This window comes from Pristiophorus japonicus, chromosome 2, assembly GCF_044704955.1.
Source record: "Pristiophorus japonicus isolate sPriJap1 chromosome 2, sPriJap1.hap1, whole genome shotgun sequence".
Taxonomy (NCBI): Eukaryota; Metazoa; Chordata; class Chondrichthyes; family Pristiophoridae; genus Pristiophorus; species Pristiophorus japonicus.
In genome coordinates, this window is record NC_091978.1 from 276,707,440 (window position 1) to 276,730,141 (window position 22,702).

The following is a 22,702-nucleotide window of genomic DNA, read 5'->3' on the forward strand; positions in this document are numbered from 1 at the left end:
TGAGATGGACTCAGGGGACTCCTGCACTATCTGTCTAGTCCTCCTCTTCTGTCCAGCGGTCACCCACTCCCTCTCTACCTGCACACTCTTAAGCTGCGGTGTGACCACCTCTAGAAATGTGCTATCTACGTAGCTCTCAGTCTCGCGGATGCACCGCAGTGACTCCAGCCGCCGCTCAAGTTCCAAAACGCAGAGCTCGAGTTGTTGCAGCTGGAGACACCTCCTGCACACATGGTCGCCCCGGCTGCGCAAACCGTCCAGGACTTCCCACATGCTACAGGATGTGCAATCCATGGGACTGAGCTGCCCTGCCATCCCTCTAGTTCGACTCAGAACTATCAAGTAGAAATAAACTCTAAACCATAGCAAAACATACCCAGCTACTACTCAGCAAACAGCTGATTCAATTAATTCATTTTCTTTCGATAACAAATATCACTTATCTATTTAATTGCAGCTCCTAACTTACACCATTGCCCAAGGTTTTAAAATAAATAAAGAAAAACACTCACCTATCAACCAACCAATCACTTACCTGCTTGGCTGTGACGTCACACTTCAATTTTGATCCTTTTCACTTTTTATCCCTTACTGTTGTTGCTGCTGCAGCTGGCTCCTCCTGATCTCAGGCTCCTCTGACTGCCACCGCCCTTTAGTAGTCCTGCGCCCGCTCAGGTCTCGCGATGCTGACCACTCCTCCCGATAGTGGCAGAAAGTGGAGTTGAGGTAGAAGATCAGCCATGAACTTATTGAATGGCGGAGCAGGCTCGAGGGGCCGAATGGCCTACATCTGTTCCTAATTCTTAAGTTCTTATGTTAAAACCAACTCATCTGCCATAATTTCTTCTTATGTGGCTCGGTGTCAATTTTATTTGTTTTGTCTTATAACACTCCTGTGAAGCGCCTTGGGACATTGTACTACGTTAAAGGCGCTAGATAACTACAAGTTATTGTTGGTGTTGTTTGATGGACATTGAAGTCTCCCAACCAGAGTACATTCTGTGCCCTTGCTACCCTCAGTGCTTGTTCCAAGTGGTGTTCAACATGGAGGAGTGCTGATTTATCAGCTGAGGGCGGTAGATGGTTGTTGTGTATGCAATAACTGTTAGACTGAGTACTGTTTAACTCCAAGAGGTATGACCTTGGCTCTGCTTTATTAAAGCTCAAAGTGACTAATATACAAAATATACAAGTCTTTCATACTTGGGCTGCACACGTGCCTCCAACAGTGACACCATCCAGTGGCTAGTGATCCCAAAAGTACATACATGACAATGTCCCCCCTCTGAGATATTAACGCAATCTTTTACAAATTGAGACGGTCCGGTGTTTTACACTCCAGGGTTGACCGTCTCAGTTCAACTCCAGCCTTGGGTGAGTGTTCAAAGTCTGTTGTGACTGGTGGGCTGGGTGATGACCTTGTGGGAGTGGCAATGGCCATGTCATGGATTGAAAGTCCATTTTCATTGAACATGTCAATGACTGAAAATCCCGATTCACTGATGACCACTGTGTCCTCTGATGACTTAGTTGGTCGTCGATTGTCTCTTCCTCCGACTTCCGGTTCGTCTGTGTGCCGCAGTTTTGTCTGATCCATATGTTTCCTGCATGTTTGCCCATTTTTGACAATAAATATTCTGTTGCCCTCCTTGGCAATGACAGTACCAGTGATCCACTTGGGACCCTGACCATAATTCAGAATATATGCAGGAACATTTACAGAAATATCACGTGACACAGCTGCGCGATCGTGATACCTTTACTGATTTTGTCTTCGATATTCAACATGATTATTCAAGTCAGGGTGTACAAGAGATAGCTTGGTCTTAAGACCTCTCTTCATCATTAGTTCAGCAGGCGAGACCCCAGTAAGTGTGTGTGGTCTTGTCCTGTAACTAAGCAGTATGCATGACAGGCGGGTATGCAGTGACCCTTGGGTTACTCGCTTCATACTTGGCTTTTTGATTTGGACAGCACGTTCTGCTTGCCCATTGGATGCAGGTTTGAATGGTACTGACCTTACATGTTTGATACCATTGAGTTTCATGAAATCTTGAAACTCCTGACTGGTGAAGCATGATCCGTTGTCACTAACAACGATGTCAGGCAGACCATGTGTCATGAACATGACATTCAGATTCTCAATGGTAGCTGTGGATGTGTTGGATGACATGACTATACACTCTATCCACTTTGAATATGCATCCACCACAAGTAAAAGCATCTTCCCCAGGAAGGGCCCTGCAAAGTCTATGTGGATCCTGGACCATGGTTTGGACGGCCACGACCACAGACTCAGCGGCGATTCTGCTGGTGCTTTGCTGAACTGCATGCAAGTGTTGCACTGATGCACACATGATTTCAGTTCAGAGTCAATTCCCGGCCACCATACATGAGACCTGGCAATGGCTTTCAGCATTACAATGCCGGGATGTGTGCTATGTAGTTCACGTACAAATTTCTCTCTCCCTTTCTTGGGCATAACAACACGATTGCCCCACAGTATACAATTCCACTGAATAGACAGGTCGTCTTTGTGACGAATGTAAGGTTTGGTTTCCTCACACATTTGCTTGGGTATGGCAGACCAATCACCTTTGAGGATGCAACTCTTCATCACTGATAAAATTGGGTCCTGGCTGGTTCCGGTCTTAACTTGTTGAGCCGTGACAGGGGTTCCTTCACTATCAAAAGCATCCATAACTAACAATAGGTCTGCCAGTTGTGGCGTTTCCACCTCCGGTGTGGGCAACGGCAGACAGCTCAAAGCACCGGCACAATTCTCGGTGCCAGGTCTATGGCGAATGACATAATCATAAGCGGATAATGTCAGTGCCCACCTCTGGATGCGGGATGAAGCATTTGTATTGATACCTTTGTTTTCAGAAAACAGTGAAATGAGCGGCTTGTGATCTGTCTCCAGTTCAAACCGAAGAGCAAACAGGTACTGGTGCATCTTTTTAACCCCATACACACAGGCTAGTGCTTCTTTCTCTACCATGCTGTACCTCTTTCCACTTTAGACAAACCTTTTGAAGCATACGCGACTGGTTGAAGTTTACCCGATTCATTAGCTTGTTGGAGTACGCAACCCATTCCATATGACATAGAAACATAGAAAATAGGTGCAGGAGTAGGCCATTCGGCCCTTCTAGCCTGCACCGCCATTCAATGAGTTCATGGCTGAACATTCAACTTCAGTACCCCATTCCTGCTTTCTCGCCATACCCCTTGATCCCCCTAGTAGTAAGGACCTCATCTAACTCCTTTTTGAATATATTTAGTGAATTGGCCTCAATAACTTTCTGTGGTAGAGAATTCCACAGGTTCACCACTCTCTGGGTGAAGAAGTTCCTCCGCATCTCGGTCCTAAATGGCTTACCCCTTATCCTTAGACTTTGACCTCTGGTTCTGGACTTCCCCAACATTGGGAACATTCTTCCTGCATTTAACCTGTCTAACCCCGTCAGAATTTTAAATGTTTCTATGAGGTCCCCTCTCATTCTTCTGAATTCCAGTGAATACAAGCCCAGTTGATCCAGTCTTTCTTGATAGGTCAGTTCCGCCATCCCGGGAATCATCACAGGCCAATACTAAACATTTACATGAGTCATAATGTACCAGCAGCTTGTTAGAGCAAAGCAGATTAGTGGCTTTTTCAAAAGCTCTGTCTTGAGACACACCCCACACCCAGTTGTCGCCTTTTCTTAGCAACATGTGCTGTGGTTCTAATAAGGTGCTCACTTTAGGTAGGAAGTTACCAAAGTAGTTGAGAAGACCCAGGAACGAACGCAGCTCCGTCACATTCTGTGGCTTGGGTGCATTCTTGATGGTCTTGGTTTTCGCATCCTTGGGCCTGATGCCCTCAGCAACAATTTTCCTCCCCAAGAATTTGATCTCTGGTGCCATGAAGACGCACTTCAAGCATTTCAGTCTGAGTCCCACTTTGTCCAGACGATGTAGAACCTCTTCCAGGTTGTTCAGATGTTCCTCGGAGTCACGACCAGTGATCAGGATGTCACCTTGGAACACGACGGTTCTGGGAACGGACTTCAGTAGACTCTCCATGTTCCTCTGAAGTATTGCTGCAGTTGAGCGAATTCCAAAAGGGCACTGATGATAAATAAACAGTCCTTTATGCGTGTTAGTGCACGTAAGTCTCTTCGACGTCTCAACCAGCTCCTGTGTCATGTAGGCCGATGTGAAGTCCAGTTTGGTGAACGACTTCCCCCCGGCTAGCGTTGCAAACAAGTCATCAGCCTTCGGTAACGGGTACTGATCCTGTTTCGAAATCCTGTTGATCGTAGCCTTGGAGTCTCCACAGATCTGACTGTGCCATTACTTTTCAGCACAGGAACAACGAGGCTGGCCCATTCATTAAATTCAACCGGTGATATGATCCCTTCACGCTGGAGTCTGTCCAGTTCGATTTCAACCTTCTCCCTCATTATATACGGAACTGCCCGAGCCCTTTATGATGGATGGATCTTGCATTCAAGTCCATGTGGATCTGCACCTTGGCTCACGTGAAGTTGCCGATGCCTGGTTCGAACAGCGAGGGGAACTTGCTTTGTAATTGGGCACATGTATCTTTCTCCGACGACAATGCCTTGATGTCGTTCCAATTGCAACTGATTTTTTTCAAGCCAGTTCCTGCAGTACAGCGTTGGGAAATCCATAGCGGAAACTCATGAACCGCACCGTCATACAACACTTTAATTGTGGCACCATTATGAGTTCTTTGGTGTATGTGCGCAACTTGGCATTGACTGGACTCAGCCTGGGCCTCACAGCCTTAGTATCCCACAGCTTGTCGAATGCCCTGTCGCTCATTATCGATTGACTCGCCCCCGTGTCAAGTTCCATCGATACCAGCACCCCTTTAAATTTCACGTTGACCATTATCGGTTTGTTCTTAGTTAGGAACAAGTACAGTCCATACACTTCCACCTCTGGTATCTCAGATTGCGTATTCGGATCCACACTAGTCTGACCATCATCCTCCACGTGGTGTGTCACAGCATGCTTGCTCATCTGCGGACACTTGCGCTGGAGATGCCCCACTCTCAGACAGCCTTTGCAACTATATTGCTTAAATCGGCACTGCTGGTGCCGGTGATTTCCCCCACAACGCCAACACGGAGAAATCGGATGCATTCCCGCTGGCAGACTTTGGGCAGCCACAGGTTTCACGAACACAGTCGGGTAGGCCCTGCCATGTGCTGCTCTGCTGAACGTCGAATCAATCATATTTACAGTACTTGCCGAATTTCAATTTTTCACTGATATCCGATTTAGACTTTGATCCATCGTCATGCATGACTGAGCGATCGTGATGGCCCTGTTCAAGTCCAACGTCTTCACCGCCAGTAGTTTATGCCAATTTCAAAGAAGTCCCGCGGCATGTCTGCCAACACAGCCCCGAACTTACACGGTCTCGCTAGACATCTCAGGTCAGCAATGAATTCTGCCACATTCTGGCCCTCTGAGCGAACATGCATGTAAAATCTGTATCTCGAGATGATAATGCCTTTGCCTGGTTTAAGGTGATCCTGTACCAGTGTACACAATTCTTCATACGTTTTCTTTGTTGGACTCACAGGCAGAGTAGATTCTTTATCAGACCATAAATTTTTGGACCGCAAACCATGAGGAACACCACCCGACGCTGATCTGCATCGCGGACCTCCTCCATTTTGTTTGGCCATGAAGAACTGGTTCAAACGGCTCACAAAGTCTGCCCAATCTTCTCCTTCCATAAATCGCTCCAACAATCCAATTGTGCTCATTTTTGCATGAAAAGGTTCTTGTTGCCTTGTCGCCAAATGTTGTGTATGCCATAACTGTTAGATTGAGTACTGTTTAACTCCAAGAGGTATGACCTTAGCTCTGCTTTATTAAGGCCAAAAGTGACTAATAAACAAAATGGCTGGCCTTTTATACTTGGGCTGCAAACACGTGCATGCAGCCCAATGGCCTCCAACAGTGATGCCATCTAGTGGCTAGTGATCCCAAAAGTACATACATGACAGTGGTAATCAGCAGGAGTTTTCCTTGCCCATACTTGACCTGAAGCCTTGTGACTTCATGGGTTCCAGAGTCAATATTGAGGACTCTCAGGGCCACTCCTTCCTGACTGTATACCACTGTGCTGCCACCTCTGATGGGTCTGCCCTGCCGGTTGGACAGGACATACCCAGGGATGGTGATGGAGGAGTCTGGGACATTGGCTGAAAGGTATAATTCTGTGAGTATGGCTATGTCAGGCTGTTGCCTGACTAGTCTGTAGGACAGTTGTCCCAATTTTGGCACAAGTCCCCACATGTTAGTGAGGAGGACTTTAGCGGGTCAACTAGACTGGGTTGTAGTGTCCGAAGCCGGTGCCTAGCTCGATGCTGAGTGGCCGGTCCAGTTTTATTCTTATTCTCAAAGCGGTTTGTTATAACTGAGTGACTTGCTAGGCCATTTCAGAGGGCAGTTAAGAGTCAACCACATTGCTGTTGGTCTGGAGTCACTTATAGGCCAGACCAGGTAAGGACGGCAGATTTCCTTCTCTAAAGGACATTAGTGCTCCCATGCGCCTGCTGCTTTGTCCTTCCAGGTGATAGATGTTATGGGTTTGGGAGGTGCTGTTGAAGAAGCCTTGGCGAGTTGCTGCAGTGCATCAGTAGAGATAGACTCTGCAGACATGGTACATCAGTGGTGGCGGGAGTGAAGGTTTAAGGTCATTGATGGGATGTCAATCAAACATTGGGAGAGATCCTACAAAAGAAGGTGAATCCTTTTTAGAGCTGAGTTACTTCCAGGTTTCATGAGAAAGCTCTGCAGATATTGAGCAGGGAAGCATTAGAGGATGTGAGGAAAAAGGTTGGCGGTCTTCCCCAAACTCATAGCTAGTACCATAATTAGTTTTTCATTCTTCTTCCTATGTTTCTTCACATATAGGTATTCCTTGCTGCACTGCAGCATAATAATATGGAATGTATTCTATGTAAGCTCTTTTCCAAGGGGAATCTTACTGCCAGCATTCTTGTCTGCTCAGATAGGTGTGTAAGAGAAGGAGCTGGCTGAGCCCATTATGCAGCCTCAACTGAGCACCTCGCAACACCCTGCATCACCCACTTTTACAGTGTCAACTGTCATCAGAGACAGCACCATTGTGGAGGGGGGAGGTCAGATACTTAGTTACAGAAGGGAGCACTTGGTGAAATATCATCACCATCATCATAGGCAGTCCCTCGAAATCGAGGAAGACTTGCTTCCATTCTAAAAGTGAGTTCTCAAGTGACTGTACAGTCCAATGCAGGAATTACAGTCTCTGTCACAGGTGGGACAGACAGTCATTGAAGGAAAGGGTGGGTGGGGAGTCTGGTTTGCCGCACGTTCCTTCTGCTGCCTGCGCTTGTTTTCTGCATGCTCTCGGCGTCGAGACTCGAGGTGCTCAGCGCCCTCCTGGATACCCTTCTTCCATTTAGGGCGGCCTTCGGCCAGGGATTTCCAGGTGTCAGTGGGGATGTTGCACTTTATCAAGGAAGCTTTGAGGATGTCCTTAAAACGTTTCCTCTGCCCACCTGGGGATCGCTTGCCGTGTAGGAGTTCCGAGTAGAGCGCTTGCTTTGGGAGTCTTGTGTCGGGCATGCGGATGATGTGGCCCGCCCAACGGAGCTGGTCAAGTGTGGTCAGTGCTTCGATGCTGGGGATGTTGGCCTGATCGAGAACACTGACGGTGAGTCTATTCTCCCAGAGGATTTGCAGGGTCTTGCAGAGACAGCGTTGGTGCGTATTTCTCCAGCGATTTGAGGTGTCTTCTGTATATGATCCACGTCTCTGAGCCATACCGGAGGGCGGGTATCACTACTGCCCTGTAGACCATAACCTTGGTGCCAGATTTGAGGGCCTGATCTTTGAACACTCTCTTCCTCAGGCAACCGAAGGCTGTGCTGGCGCACTGCAGGCAGTGTTGGACCTCATCATCGATGTCTGCCCTTGCTGATAGTAGGCTCCCGAGGTATGGAAAGTGATCCACGTTGTCCAAGGCCCCACCGTAGATTTTGATGACCGGGGACAGTGCTGTGTGGCGGGCTCAGGTTGGTGGAGGAGCTTTGTCTTATGGATATTTAGTGTAAGGCCCATGCTTTCGTACGTCTCAGTAAAGGTGTTGATGATGGCTTGGAATGTGCGCAGACGCAAGTGTCATCCGCGTACTGTAGTTCTATGACAGAGGATGGGATGATCTTGGATCTAGCCTGGAGGCGATGAAGGTTGAACAGGTTCCCACTGGTTCTATAGTTTAATTTCACTCCAGCGGGGAGCTTGTTCCGTGTGAGATGGAACATTGCAGCGAGGAAGATCAAGAAAAGCTTTGGCACTATGCGCAGCCATGCTTGACCCCAGTTCAGTCGTGGATTGGGTTTGTGGTGGATCCGCTGGTCAGGATCATGTCTTGCATGTCGTCGTGGAGCAGGCAGAGGTTGGTGACAAACTTTTGGGGGCAGCCGAAATGGAGGACGCTCCATATTCCCTCGCAGTTGACAGTGTCAAAGGCCTTTATGAGGTCAAAGAAGCCCATATACAAGGGCTGGTGCTGTTCCCTCATATGGTTTTCTCATATAGTTGTCGCGCAGTGAAGATCATGTCTGTTGTACCCCTTAGTGGACGGAATCCACATTGTGACTCTGGGAGGAGCTCTTCAGCCACAGGGAGAAGATGGTTGAGGAGGATTCTAGCGATGACTTTCCCAGTGGCCAACAGCAAGGAGATTCCTCTGTAGTTGCCACTGTCGGACTTGTCCCCTTTTTTAAAGATGGTCACGATTACGGCATCTCTGAGATCTTCAAGCATGCACTCCTCCTTCTAGATGAGAGAGATGAGAGCATGCATTCGTGCCAATAGTGCCTCTCCGCCATACTTTAGTGCCTCAGCAGGGATTCCATCTGCTCCTGATGCCTTGTTGTTCTTGAGCTGACGGATGTTGTTCTTGAGCTGACAGAGCAGATGGTGAGGAGCAGCAAGTGCAGGTGACATCAGAGATGCCACAATGTACTGGGTGGAAGGCTTCCTCAAAGTTCCTGCAGTTGCTGAGCTCAGAGATTTGAACCTGCTAGGGCTTTCTACTAATGCAGATCGGTTGCTCAGCATCAGCAGTTCAAGCATTCTTTTCAGAGTATACCAAGCAGCCAGTACAGTTTCCAGCATCTATGACATTGGTGGGCAAAATACGGCCCGCAGGCCATATCCGGCCTGCCAAGCCACTGGATGGGATGGAAATAGAATGCGAGCATGAACTCGAGCTGTACATTCGGCTATCTACTTTCACTTCTCATGCGTCAGAGACAGACCCGAACTGCAGCCAATGAAAAAACTTAGGAATACTTCATTCAAATTAATAATTCGCAAAAATGATTCTCCCTGGGCCGATCTTAAAAGGATCCGTTCCGTCATTCTGGTCCCCAATGGCGGACATCCGTATCCAGAATGCGTGTACTCGAATATGCTGTGGAGTCATGGTTGATCATCTCCACAAATCTTTTACTGAAGAAAGTGACCACGCTGCATCTTTCCTCTCCCGGTATCCAGTGTATGACAGTAGGGGAATTCTCATTTGGCATCAATTGGGACGGCATTAGTAATCTTTGCAGTGGGACATAAGGATGAATGAGGTGGGAAATTGATGCTGACATCGGCTCTAAAGAGGGTGCAGTTCTATTTCTCAGCACTGATTTACAGAGACCAGAAGATACAACATTTTTTACTTTTATCTTCGATTCATTCCTAAGCAGTATCGAATACATGTTATGTATGTAAAATAGTATCTGGCTACAATCTGAATTTATGTTTATGCAATGTTTATATTTTGATGCAATGTTCCCTCTAATTTTATTCATGCGTGGTCTCTTTAAGTTTGTTGCGCAGCTGGCCACTACGCAGCCACGCATGCGCAGTGTCTCTTCCAGCGGCAGAAGCTGGGAAGCGGTTTGCGCAGGACCGCGCGATTGGTGGAGCATTGGTGGACGGCCCTCAACAACTCACCAAAACTTGTTAAGTAGCCCTCTAGCCCAAATAATTGCCCACCCCTGATCTATGGAGTAGCCCACAGTGCAGTGATGAGTGACCACCTGAGTGTATTGCAAGCAGGAATGGGGTACTGAAGTTGAATGTTCAGCCATGAACTCATTGAATGGCGGTGCAGGCTAGAAGGGCCGAATGGCCTACTCCTGCACCTATTTTCTATGTTTCTATGTTTCTATAGTGCAGAGGATGACACATGACTTAGTGAGTGTTATCAAGGGCTTTTTTTCATTAATTTATTTTCCACTCTAGATGCTATTTGCAGAATACAATGTTCCACGCCCCAATTCTATGAGGCGAATGTCGCAATTGTAGAAGCGTATTCTGGCCATGAAAGGCTTCTGATCTTTGATATGTCAACAGATATTCCGAACGGTCAAAGACATGGACAGTGCAATGTGCAATAGTGGAGTGGTAAATAATTGACAGGGTCTTCACATTTCGATAAACAGGATGTTCACGCACTGACTGATGCTGATTTTAGGATTGAAACTTGATGAAAAGGAGAGAGAAGGGACATTTTTTCAAGTCATTGCTGCAGAGCTGCTAAAATGAGAGCGACACTGGCCTTGTGTTTGTTGGCGTGCTTCATTAATTTGGTAAGTTTGCTTTCGTTAGCCAAGAACTAAATGCAAATTTAGCTGTTCACTAAGTCAAAACAGCATATTTTAATTTCCTTAAATTGCTTCTTGCACCTATTAAAATAAATTCGAGTTCAGTAATTCAATTTGTTTATTGGTCCAAACCAACCTAGTTGGGTTAAATGCTTGTGGCTCAGTATTGTATAATTAAAACAATACTTACATTTCTTTCCTTTTTAATTTCTTACAAATACACGATTGAAGATTCAGTCAGAGAGCCTTGCACCGCGCGGTCCTCGGCCTGTCAATCAAGGATACCGACACAGTTCTAAACTGTGTTCAGAGAAGGAATGGCCGACTTGTACAGACGATGAGTGGGTAGGTGGTGCCGTCGTCTGCTGTTTAATGTAAAATGATACATTACAAAGAACTAAACTAATATACTTCTGCATTATTCAAATAGGGCACTAAATGTCCATCTGGGTGCAGAATGCAAGGATTAATAGAGACCAAGAATCAACAAAATGATGACTGGGTACGACAGATTCGACAGATGTTGGAAAACTACTCCAAGACATTTGGGAATACTCACATTAGTGTGACAGAAGCTGTCAATAGAATCAGACAGACTCTGAAAGAATTAGGAAGTGAGTGACTGCTGTGTGTATGTTTCTTAAAGAAGGTTTCAGCTTTTGTTTCCACATTGTGGGGACGAAAATTCTGGCCTCGCCGAGAAGTGCGCACGGACCCGGTGAGGCCTCACAAAATCCGGTTTTCGGGGTGCGATGCGCGTGTGCCAAAAACCGGCTTTTCCAATCTGTCAAGATTTCTAAAGACGGATCCTCCGCATCCCCGGGAGAAGGACATTCATGTGGAAGAGATTGGGCTATTTGCCCAACTCATGCCTAGCGAATGGCTTTCAAACTTTTCCGTCTGATAAAAGCAAGCAGATAGCTTATTTTTAACAGCGTAAGAGTTTTAAAACACAGAAAAAATTAAATTTAAACACTCATATTTATATTAAAACCCTGTCCATTAAGGCAAGTTTATTTTTAACATTAAAACATATGAAAAAGAAATACTTTTTTCTAAAATATTTCATTACATTTAATTTTATATATGTGATGTGCTTTATTTATTTATTATGCTGTGTTTCGGTGTTTTAGGGTTTTTTCTGATATTAATGGGAACTCGTACAAACGGAGTTCCCATTTTTATCAATGAGAATATTGCACAGTGATTGGTGGACCAGGCCCACGTGACTCCAGCATGTACATACGTACCTCAAAGTCATTTCCCCATGCGCTGTGCAGTGAATCTAGGCTTCTGACCGGGATCCTACGTTCCCCCAGGAACACCAGGTACTTTCGTAGATTTTTTTCGTGTCAGAGGCATTCATACTAAGGAAGCCTCTGACAATAATTTTCCCCCCATTGTCTTACGTTCACACCACAAACTCCATTCCCTGTCCACTGATTCGATCTCTCTCCCCGGCAACTGTTTAACGCTGACCCAATCTGTTCGCAACCTTGGTGTCATATTTGATCATGGATTGAGCTTCCTTCCTCGTAGCCATTCTATCACTAAGACTGCTCATTTCCACCTTCATAATATTGCCCGTCTCTGCCCTTACATCAACTTATCTGCTGCTGAAGCCCTCATCCATGCCTTTATCATCTCTAGACTTGAGTATTCAAATGTAGTGGGGTGCCGCAGGGCTCGGTGCTGGGACCCCAGCTATTTACAATATACATTAATGATTTAGATGAAGGAATTGAGTGTAATATCTCCAAGTTTGCAGATTACACTAAAATGGGTGGCGGTGTGAGCTGTGAGGAGGACACTAAGAGGCTGCAGGGTGACTTGGAGAGATTAGGTGAGTGGGCAAATGGATGGCAGATGCAGTATAATGTGGATAAATGTGAGGTTATCCACTTTGAGGGCAAAAACACGAAGGCAGAATATTATCTGAATGGCAGCAGATTAGGAAAAGGGGAGGTGCAACGAGACCTGGGTATCATGGCACATGAGTCATTGAAAGTTGGTATGCAGGTACAGCAGGTGGTGAAGAAGGCAAATGGTATGCTGGCCTTCATAGCTAGGGGATTTGAATATAGGAACAGGGAGGTCTTACTGCAGTTGTACAGGGCCTTGGTGAGGCCTCACCTGGAATATTGTGTTCAGTTTTGGTCTCCTAATCTGAGGAAGGACGTTCTTGCTATTGAGGGAGTGCAGCGAAGGTTCACGAGACTGATTCCCGGGATAGCTGGACTGACATATGAGGAGAGACTGGATTCACTGGAGGTTAGAAGGATGAGAGGGGATCTCATAGAAACATATAAAATTCTGATGGGACTGGACAGGTTAGATGCAGAAAGAATGTTCCCGATGTTGGGGAAGTCCAGAACCAGGGGACATAATCTAAGGTTAAGGGGTAAGCCATTTAGGACTGAGAGGAGGAGAAACTTCTTCACTCAGAGAGTTGTTAACCTGTGGAATTCCCTACCGCAGAGAGTTGTTGATGGCAGTTCATTGGATATATTCAAGAGGGAGTTAGATATGGCCCTTACGGCTAAAGGGATCAAGGAATATGCAGAGAAAGCAGGAAAGGGGTACTGAGGTGAAGGATCAGCCATGATCTTATTGAATGGTGGTGCAGGCTCGAAGGGCCGAATGACCTATTTCTACACCTATTTTCTATGTTTCTATGTTTCTATGCACTCCTGACCAGCCTCCCTAGTTCTACCCTCCATAAACTTGAGGTAAGTCAAAACTCTGCCACCCGTGTGGTAGCTTGCACCAAGTCCGGCTCAGCCATCGGACCTACATTGGCTCCCAGTTAAGCAATGCCTTGATTTTAAAATTCTCACCTTCAAATCAAATTCCTCATCTCCATAATCTCCTCCAGCCCTATAATCCCCCTAGACCTCTGCGCTCTGCCTAGTCTGGCATTTTGAACATCCCCAATTTTAACTGCTCCACCATTGGCAGTCGTGCCTTCAGCTGCCTACGTCCTCAGCTCTGGAATTCCCTCCCTAAATCTCTCCGTCTCTCCAGTTCTCTTGCCTCCTTTAACACACTCCTTAAAACCTACCTCTTTGGTCACCTGCCCTAATTTCTCCTTTCATGTGGCTCTGTGTCAACAATTTTTTTACAACATTCCTGTGAAGCGCCTTATGACATTTTATTACATTAAAGGTGCTATATAAATACTAGTTGTTGTTGTTGATAAACTAAATTTAAAATTGTTCCTCTTTGGTGATTACAGATTTTCACCTTAAAATTGAATTACTAATTCACTCAAGTTTTTGAAATTTCAGGATTTTCTGACTGGTGAGAATTTTCTCCTGTGTCTGCAGCTACCCATAGTTTTTTTTTACATTTCTCTCCCGTACCTGCTTAATTATATAAAGATTTTGTATAACCTAAATAAAACAAAACTGCCAATAAATATTGAAAAACTCTATCAGATTACAATAGTTAGTAGGAAAGGTTCTTATTTAGTGTTTTTGTAACTTTGAGTTCTTCCCTCTCACTCAATTTTACATCTGAAAACTATAACTTTATCTCATATTTTCTCAGAATTTGAAAAAAATGAAGAACTTTATTTATAGCCTGTTTCAACCACAATAATTTCTAACAGAAGTCTTGTATCATTTATTGCATTTTTAGACTTTGGGGGCAGCTACTATCAGCTGGTGGATCATCTGAACTCCAGACTTACCATCTTGCAGAACAGAATCAATAAACAGATTTACAAATTAAAACTACTACAAAGAAGTATATTAGAACAATTCACAGAAATCTCCAGATTGGAGGTAAACACTTCATTTGCTTTAACATCTCAGTGTTCATTTTATTCCTCTACTTTTGAGGATGGGGTTCAGTTCATATTTTCGATTATCTTGCTTAAATTCATGATTTCTGTGGCATATTAGCAAAACTATCTTTTTTTATTTATTTTTTTGCTTTGCTATCCCTTAAATAGCTCATCCTTTTTATGAGGGTATGCATTCAGATAATATTCTGCCTTCGTGTTTTTGCCACCAAAGTGGATAACCTCAAATTTATCCACATTCTACTGCATCTGTCATGCATTTGCCCACGCACCTAACCTGTCCAAGTCACCCTGCAGCCTCTCAGCATCCTCCTCACAGCTCACACCACCACCCAGCTTAGTGTAATCTGCAAACTTGGAGATATTACACTCAATTCCTTCATCTAAATCATTGATGTATATTGTAAAGAGCTGGGGTCCCAGCACTGAGCCCTGAGGCACCCCACCAATCACTGCCTGCCATTCTGAGAAGAAACCATTTATGCTGATTCTCTGCTTTCTGTCTGCCAACCAGTTCTCTATCCACATCAGTACATTACCCCCAATACCATGTGCTTTAATTTTGCACACTAATCTCTTGTGTGGGACCTTGTTAAAAGCCTTTTGAAAGTTCAAATACACCACATCCACTGGTTCTCCCTTGTCCACTCTACTAGTTACATCCTCAACAAATTCTATTTCATAAATTCATGCTGACTTGGACCGATCCTGTCACTGCTTTCAAAATGTGCTGCTATTTCATCTTTAATAATTGATTCCAACATTTTCCCCACTACTGATGTCAGGCTAACCGGTCTATAATTCCCCATTTTCTCTCTCCCTCCTTTTTTAAAAAGTGGTGTTACATTAACTACCCTCCAGTCCATAGGAACTGTTCCAGAGTCGATAGACTGTTAGAAAATGATCACCAATGCATCCATTATTTCTAGGGCCACTTCCTTAAGTACTCTGGGATTCAGACTATCAGCCCCTGGGGATTTATCAACCTTCAATCCCATCAATTTCCCTAACACAATTTCCCGCCTAATAAGGATTTCCTTCAGTTCCTTCTTCTCACTAGACCCTTGGTCCCTTAGTATTTCCGGAAGGTTATTTGTGTCTTCCTTCGTGAAGACAGAACAAAAGTATTTGTTCAACTGGTCTGCCATTTCTTTGTTCCCCATTATAAATTCACCTGATTCTGACTGCAAGGGACCTACAGTTGTCTTCACTAATCTTTTTCTCTTCACATATCTATAAAAGCTTTTGCAGTCAGTTTTTATGTTCCCAGCAAGCTTCCTCTCATACTCTATTTTCCCCCTCCTAATTAAACCCTTTGTCCTCCTCTGCTGAATTCTAAAATTCTCCCATTCCTCAGGTTTGCTGCTTTTTCTGGCCAATTTATGTGCCTCTTCCTTGGATTTAACACGATCCTTAATTTCCTTTGTTAGCCATGGTTGAGCCACCTTCACTGTTTTATTTTTACTCATCCCAGACAGGGATGTACAATTGTTGAAATTCATTCATGTGATCTTTAAATGTTTGCTATTGCCTATCCACTGTCAACCCTTTAAGTATCATTTACCAGTCTATTCTAGCCAATTCACGTCTCATACCATCAACGTTACCTTTCCTTAAGTTCAGGACCCTAGTCTCTGAATTAACTGTCACTCTCCATTTTAATAAAGAATTCTACCATACTATGGTCACTTCTCCCCAAGGGGCCTCGCAGAACAAGATTGCTAATTAGTCCTTTCTCATTATACATCACCCAGTCTAGGATGGCCAGCCCTCTAGTTGGTTCCCGACATATTGGTCTAAAAAACCATCCCTAATACACTCCAGGAAATCCTCCTCCACCGTGTTGCTACCAGCTTAGTTAGCCCATTCTATATGTAGATTAAAGTCACCCATGATAACTGCTGTATCTTTATTGCATACATCCCTAATTTCTTGTTTGATGCTGTCCCCAACCTCACTACTACTGTTTGGTGGTCTGTACACAACTCCCACTAGCATTTTGTGCCTTTTTGTATTCCGCTGCTCCACCCATACAGATTCCACACCATCCAAGCTAATGTCCTTCCTTACTATTGTGTTAATTTCCTCTTTAACCAGCAACACTACCCCACCTCCTTTTCCTTTCTGTCTATCCTTCCTAAATGTTGAATACCCCTGGATGTTGAGTTCCCAGCCTTGGTCACCCTGGAGCCATGTCTCCATGATGCCAGTTACCTCCTTTTCCTTTCTGTCTATCCTTCCTGAATATTGAATAACCCTGGATGTTGAGTTCCCAGCTTTGGTCACCCTGGAGCCATGTCTCCGTGATGCCAGTTATATCATATTCATTAATTGCTGCCTGCGCAGTTAATTCGTCCACTTTATTACGAATACTCCTCACATTGAGACACAGAGCCTTTAGGCTTGTCTTTTTAGCACACTTTGCCCCTTTAGAAGTTTGCTGTAATGTGGCCCTTTTTGCTTTTTGCCTTGGGTTTCTCTGCCCTCCACTTTTACTTTTCTTCTTTCTATCTTTTGCTGTCTATCAACTGCGATGATACTGTTGCAGCGCCTATCCATTGTATGCTAATTGTCTGATCCTGTAAATTCAGACAGAGTCAAGCATTTAAATTCGAGGTAAGATAGAAGTTTTGTTCTATTATTTTTATGGTGGCAGAGCTGGATCACAGATTTTCAGGTCCAGTATAATAATATTTTGGCAACAGCAGCTTTGCTTATCTGAATGGAATTAAATGCCATTTTTTTTTTATAGTTTGGAAGTTGGCAAAGCAAAAGATTTCATTTTGAAATCTCATAATAATAATATATTTCTCAATTTATTTTGCAAGATTTTAAAAGACCTCTAAATTATGCTTATTTATTAGGTTGACATTGATATCAAGATACGGGCTTGCAAAGGATCTTGTGCAAAATCATTTATTTACAACATTGATAGAGAACGTAATGCACAAATGGAGAAAAATCTTAGATCAATGACTTCCATCAAAGTGGAGTCAATTCAATATGGAAGAACAACACACATATTCAAAATGGCAACAGAAAAGAAGGTTCCACTGGACAGCAAATTTAAATCTCTCGAAATAAACAATGAATATCCTCATATCTGGCAGGAATCATACAACATATTTACCCTAGCACCAAGTACTAAAAATCCAAGTGAAGCTCATAATGTCTTTAGCAATAATAATGGAGTCACTGCAATTTCATCTTCAGTTAGAAATGAAACGACTGATGCAAGTGGAGTGGGCAGCAGATCAAAAGATTATGACAGCGCAGGTTATAGTAGACAGCACCAGATGGGAAGCAGTCATGCTGGAGAAACAGATTTCACAAGAACCTCAGGCAGGGAACATTCCCACCATAGTTCTCATTCCCAAACACACTTTTCAAGTGGTTCTGTAACCACTAAAACGACTATTTCAGGAGATGGTAAAATTACTAAAGTCACGACCTCTGGTTCCCCCTCTCTCTCACTTGAAGCTTTATTCGATAAATTAAGAATGCCATTACATTCCACTAAGAATATTTCTACTAGTAGTATGACTAAGACGAGTACACATCACTTTCCTAATTTTGAAAGTCATCCAAGTTCAGGTACAAAATCAGTTGGATCCAAGACTGGTAGTAGTGTATTTCACACCAAGACAAGTACAACCATTGGTGACTTAACTGATTTTTCAAACTTGGGGGAATACAGTGATTTTGACAATTTAAATCTCCGAGATCCAGATGTTCGAACAGATGAGGCTAGCAGTTCAAGCAAAACAGTCATTAATGACAGAACACAACACTGGTCCAGTAACAGTAATTCTAAGGGAATCAAAAGTATCCCTGAGATGCATGTGGTCCGTCTGAATGATGATGAAACTGGAGATACTGATCCGAGTGCCCGTATGTTTGAAAGAGAAGAGCAATGAGATGAAAACAACACTGGAAAAGGTAAGCTTTATTAAGTGTGCCTTGCTTACGAGTATGTTAAGAATTGCTTACTTTTTTAATGTGCAAAATCAGAGACACAGCAGAGCAAATATATTCATGGAGACTGTACATAGTTTCTTGGGTCAAGGTTAGCCTTGATAGATGAATTTTCAGTTACAGCAGAATTAGTAATCTCAAAAAATAATAGTTTTGTCATTTTTCATACACTTTTAAAGAAGCATCCAGTGATGTCTGAGGTTTTAATTTTCAAGTCTGATGAACTTTGGTATTTTTCTAGGATCACCAGTTTGTTTAAACAGAATTCCACATACACTTTCATGCCTCTTACCTTGGAATCATCATAATATTAAGCCAAGAGCCATATTCAGATTTACCATTTACTATCTTCTTCAAGCATATTTGTATAGTAACAGAAAGTAGGCCTTAAAATACACAATCCAAATTTCAGACATCCTACTCAATATCAATCCTAAATTTTCCTGGGATATATTGGGATTGGCCATCACGGTGCACCAGATCATTAAAAAACACTCATTGCAATAACAGTACCTTCTGGGTTGTATGGGGAAGGTCCAAGCATATAATGCCATGTAAGAAAGGGCTCCAGGTGCTTCACAACAGCATAATCAGACAACAATTGACATTGAATCAAAGAAGGAGATATTAGGATGAGTGACCAAAAAGCTTGGTCAAAGACATAAGTTAAGGAGAGTCTTAAAGGAGGAAAGAGAGGTTGAGAGGTGAAGTGGTTTTGAGCATGAATTCCAGAGCTTTGAACCTAGACAGGTGAAGCTGAGGAAAAGGGAATGGGATAGCATAAGATGCCAGAGTTGGAGGAATGCAGAGTTCTAATAGGATTGTAGGGGTGGAGGAAGTTATAGAGATGGGAAGGTGTGAGGTCATGGAGGGATTTGTATACAAGCATGAAAATGTTAAATTTGAGGTATTGGTGGACTGAGAGCCATAGAATCATAGCATGATACAGCACAGAAGGAGGCCATTTCTGTGCCGGCTTTTTGAAAGAGCTATCCAATCAGTCCCACACTCTGCTCTTCTCAGCACTGCAAATGTTTCCCCTTCATTGAGTAGACTGGGTCTTTACTCGTTGGAGTTCAGAAGGATGAGGGGTGATCTTATAGAAACATTTAAAATAATGAAAGGGATAGACAAGATAGAGGTGGAGAGGTTGTTTCCACTGGTCGGGAGACTAGAACTAGGGGGCACAGCCTCAAAATACGAGGGAGCCAATTTAAAACCGAGTTGAGAAGGAATTCCTTCTCCCAGAGGGTTGTGAATCTGTGGAATTCTCTGCCCAAGGAAGCAGTTGAGGCTAGCTCATTGAATGTATTCAAGTCACAGATAGATAGATTTTTAACCAATAAGGGAATTAAGGGTTACAGGGAGCGGGCGGGTAAGTGGAGCTGAGTCCACGGCCAAATCAGCCATGATCTTAATGAATGGAGGAACAGACTCGAGGGGCTAGATGGCCTACTCCTGTTCCTAATTCTTATGTTCTTATGTTCTTATGTTCAAGTATTTATCCATTTCCCTTTTGAAAATTATTACTGAATTTACTTCCGCCACCCTTTCAGGCAGTGAATTACAAATCATAATAACTCGCTGCATGAAAAAAAATTTGTCCTCATCTCGCTTCTGGTTCTTTTGCCAATTATCTTCAATCTGTATTCCCTGGTTACCAACCCTTCTCCCACCCAAAACCAATTCTCCCTATTTACTCTATCAAAACCCTTCATGATTTTTATCTCCCCATAACCTTTTCTCCTCAGAGGAAAACAACGGCAGTTTCTCTATTCTCTCTAAGTAACTGAAGTCCCGCATCCCTGATAGTACTCTAGTAAATCTCTACAGCTTTGACATCCCTCTTTAAAGCCTTGACATTCTTCCTAAAGTGTGGTGTCCAGATTTGGGTACAATACTCCAGTTGGTGCCTAACCAGTGATTTATAAAGGTTTAGCATAACTAACTTGGTTTTCTACTCCTATGGGAGGAACTTTAACCCCAAAAAACGGGTGAGTTGGGGTCGGGTGGGAGGTTAAAGAAATAAAAACCTGAATCCCGATCCCAACCCACCCACGTCTGGTTTTAGCGTGTGTGTGAAGAGGGGGGGTGGGGGGGAGGGAGGAATTGGAGGGGGCAAGGGGCGGGCAGTCAATCCACTCCTAGGAGGCGGATTGGCACTTTAAATATTATGAGGCTCCGTGCCTCATTGTGCTCCACCATTTTAAATTTAACTCTGGCTGGTCAGGATTCCCGGGCCTCGGGGAACCCACTGGCTAAAGGAAGGCAAGAACTAGTAGCTCCAGGAGGTAAGGGCATTTCCACTTACCTGCTGGATCCAGTGTCCCTGCCTCATCAACCCCCCACCCCCCCCCCCCCCACAATCGGACACACCCACAGCTCTTCTGATCTTGCCTTGAGGCCTTTGACCATCCCCCACCCTTCTGTTCTGGCCCCCGAGGTCTCTGACCACACCTCCCCCCCCCCCCGACCCTTATGATCTGCCCCTGGTGCCTCCATTCTGCCCTCCGAAACCCAGCCCCCGCTTCAGAGGCATCCGATCTGCTCCCCAAGGCCTCCAACATCCCCCCCGCCCCTCCCCCCACCCCACCCAGCCCACTGGCCCCCAATCCCCTTCCGACCTCCCCCCTCTGGCACCCCCGATCCTTCTCCAGCCTCCAATTTCTGTCCCTTGCTGATTCCTCCCTCCTCTCTGCGGCCTTGTGCCGCAGGCCTACCTGCAGGCGGGAATCAGTGCTTTGAAATACGAATCAGGCCTTGCCATTAATTTCGGCAGGGCCTGCAAGAAACCTGGTCTCCTGGATTTCCCTACCACTTTCCAGCATCCCTTCACACTTCTCAATGTTAAATTGCATCTGCTATTGGTCTGCCCATTTCACCAGTCTGTTTACGTCCTCCCGAAGTCTGTTACAATCCTCCTCTGTTTACTAAAGGTCTGAGTTTTGTCATCTGAAAACTTTGAAATTATGCCCTGTATACCCAAGTCCAGATCATTAATATATATCAAAAAAAGCAGTGGTCCTAATACTGACCCCTGACCACTGTATGCTTCCCTCCAGTCTGAAAAGTAACCATTCACCACTACTCTCTGCTTTCTGTCCCTTAGTCAATTTTGTATCCACACTGCCAGTGCCCTTAATTGTTAAAGCCAGGTTAGCAGCTAACTTCACAGCTGTGTTCCAAATCCTTGTCTAGCTGTGAGCAAGCCATGGCAAATCTGAAGTACAATGAAAAAATACTGAAAACAGGGATCTTCCATTCCTGTAGATTTTGTTAGAGAAATAAAATCTTCAGGGCTAGAGATTTGGTTGGAGGGTTCTTAAGGCGCTAATATCTCGCGGTCGCTAAATTTAGCGCCGGAAAATGGTTAGCGATGGGAGCCACAAAATTCAGTTGTTGCGCCCTGACAGTGGAGTGGAGCGCTAAGGGAAGCTTCTCTTAGGGCGTTAGGCCGGGTGAGCAACTGAATAGCCCGTGCTAAAGAGCCAGCTTCGCAGTGTCCTAAGGGAGGCCTCTCTGCAAAGTAAAATCGGAACAAAAAACACACAACATTCCTTACATAAAGTTAAATCACAAAAAGAAAGAAAAATATCAATCACACTTACCTCATGCAGTCATTCCTTCCCTTAGCACCCCAGCTTTCTCCGGCGGTGTCATTACAGGGCTCTACAGGTGCACTGCAAACCAAATTTTGCATCCGTGTTGATACCGGGGGTGTTGCACACCGGCTCCGCTCCCGGGCAGTACTCCTCAGTGTCGCCGGGAGCGGCACACTGAATTTGCTGAGCGGCACTAATGCCGGCACTCACGGCTGCAAATCCTTTAGCACCGAGGGGCACTATCCAACCAAATTTCTCCTCCTTAATGTCTGTCTCTCTCCTTCTTCACCTTTTTGTTTCTTTCCACTTTTTTCTCCTTTTTCATTTCTGCTTATCTCTTTTTCCTCCTTCACTTCTGTTTCGTTCATTTTGTATCCTTTTCCTTAATCCTGTTTATGTTCCTTCATTTCTATTTCCTTTTCGTTTTTTTTCCCTTCTTCATTCCTACTCATTCTCCTCCACTTTTTTCTGGTCTATTCCTGTGTCTTTACGTCTTTTTACTTTCCCCTTTCGTCCGCACATTGTTTCTCACGAAGCGTTCTTCAACAAAATCTACAGGATTGTGAAGTAACTGTTCTCATTATTTGTTGAGAAAATAAATAAACCAAAAATAGGTCAACAGAAATAATTAAAACAGT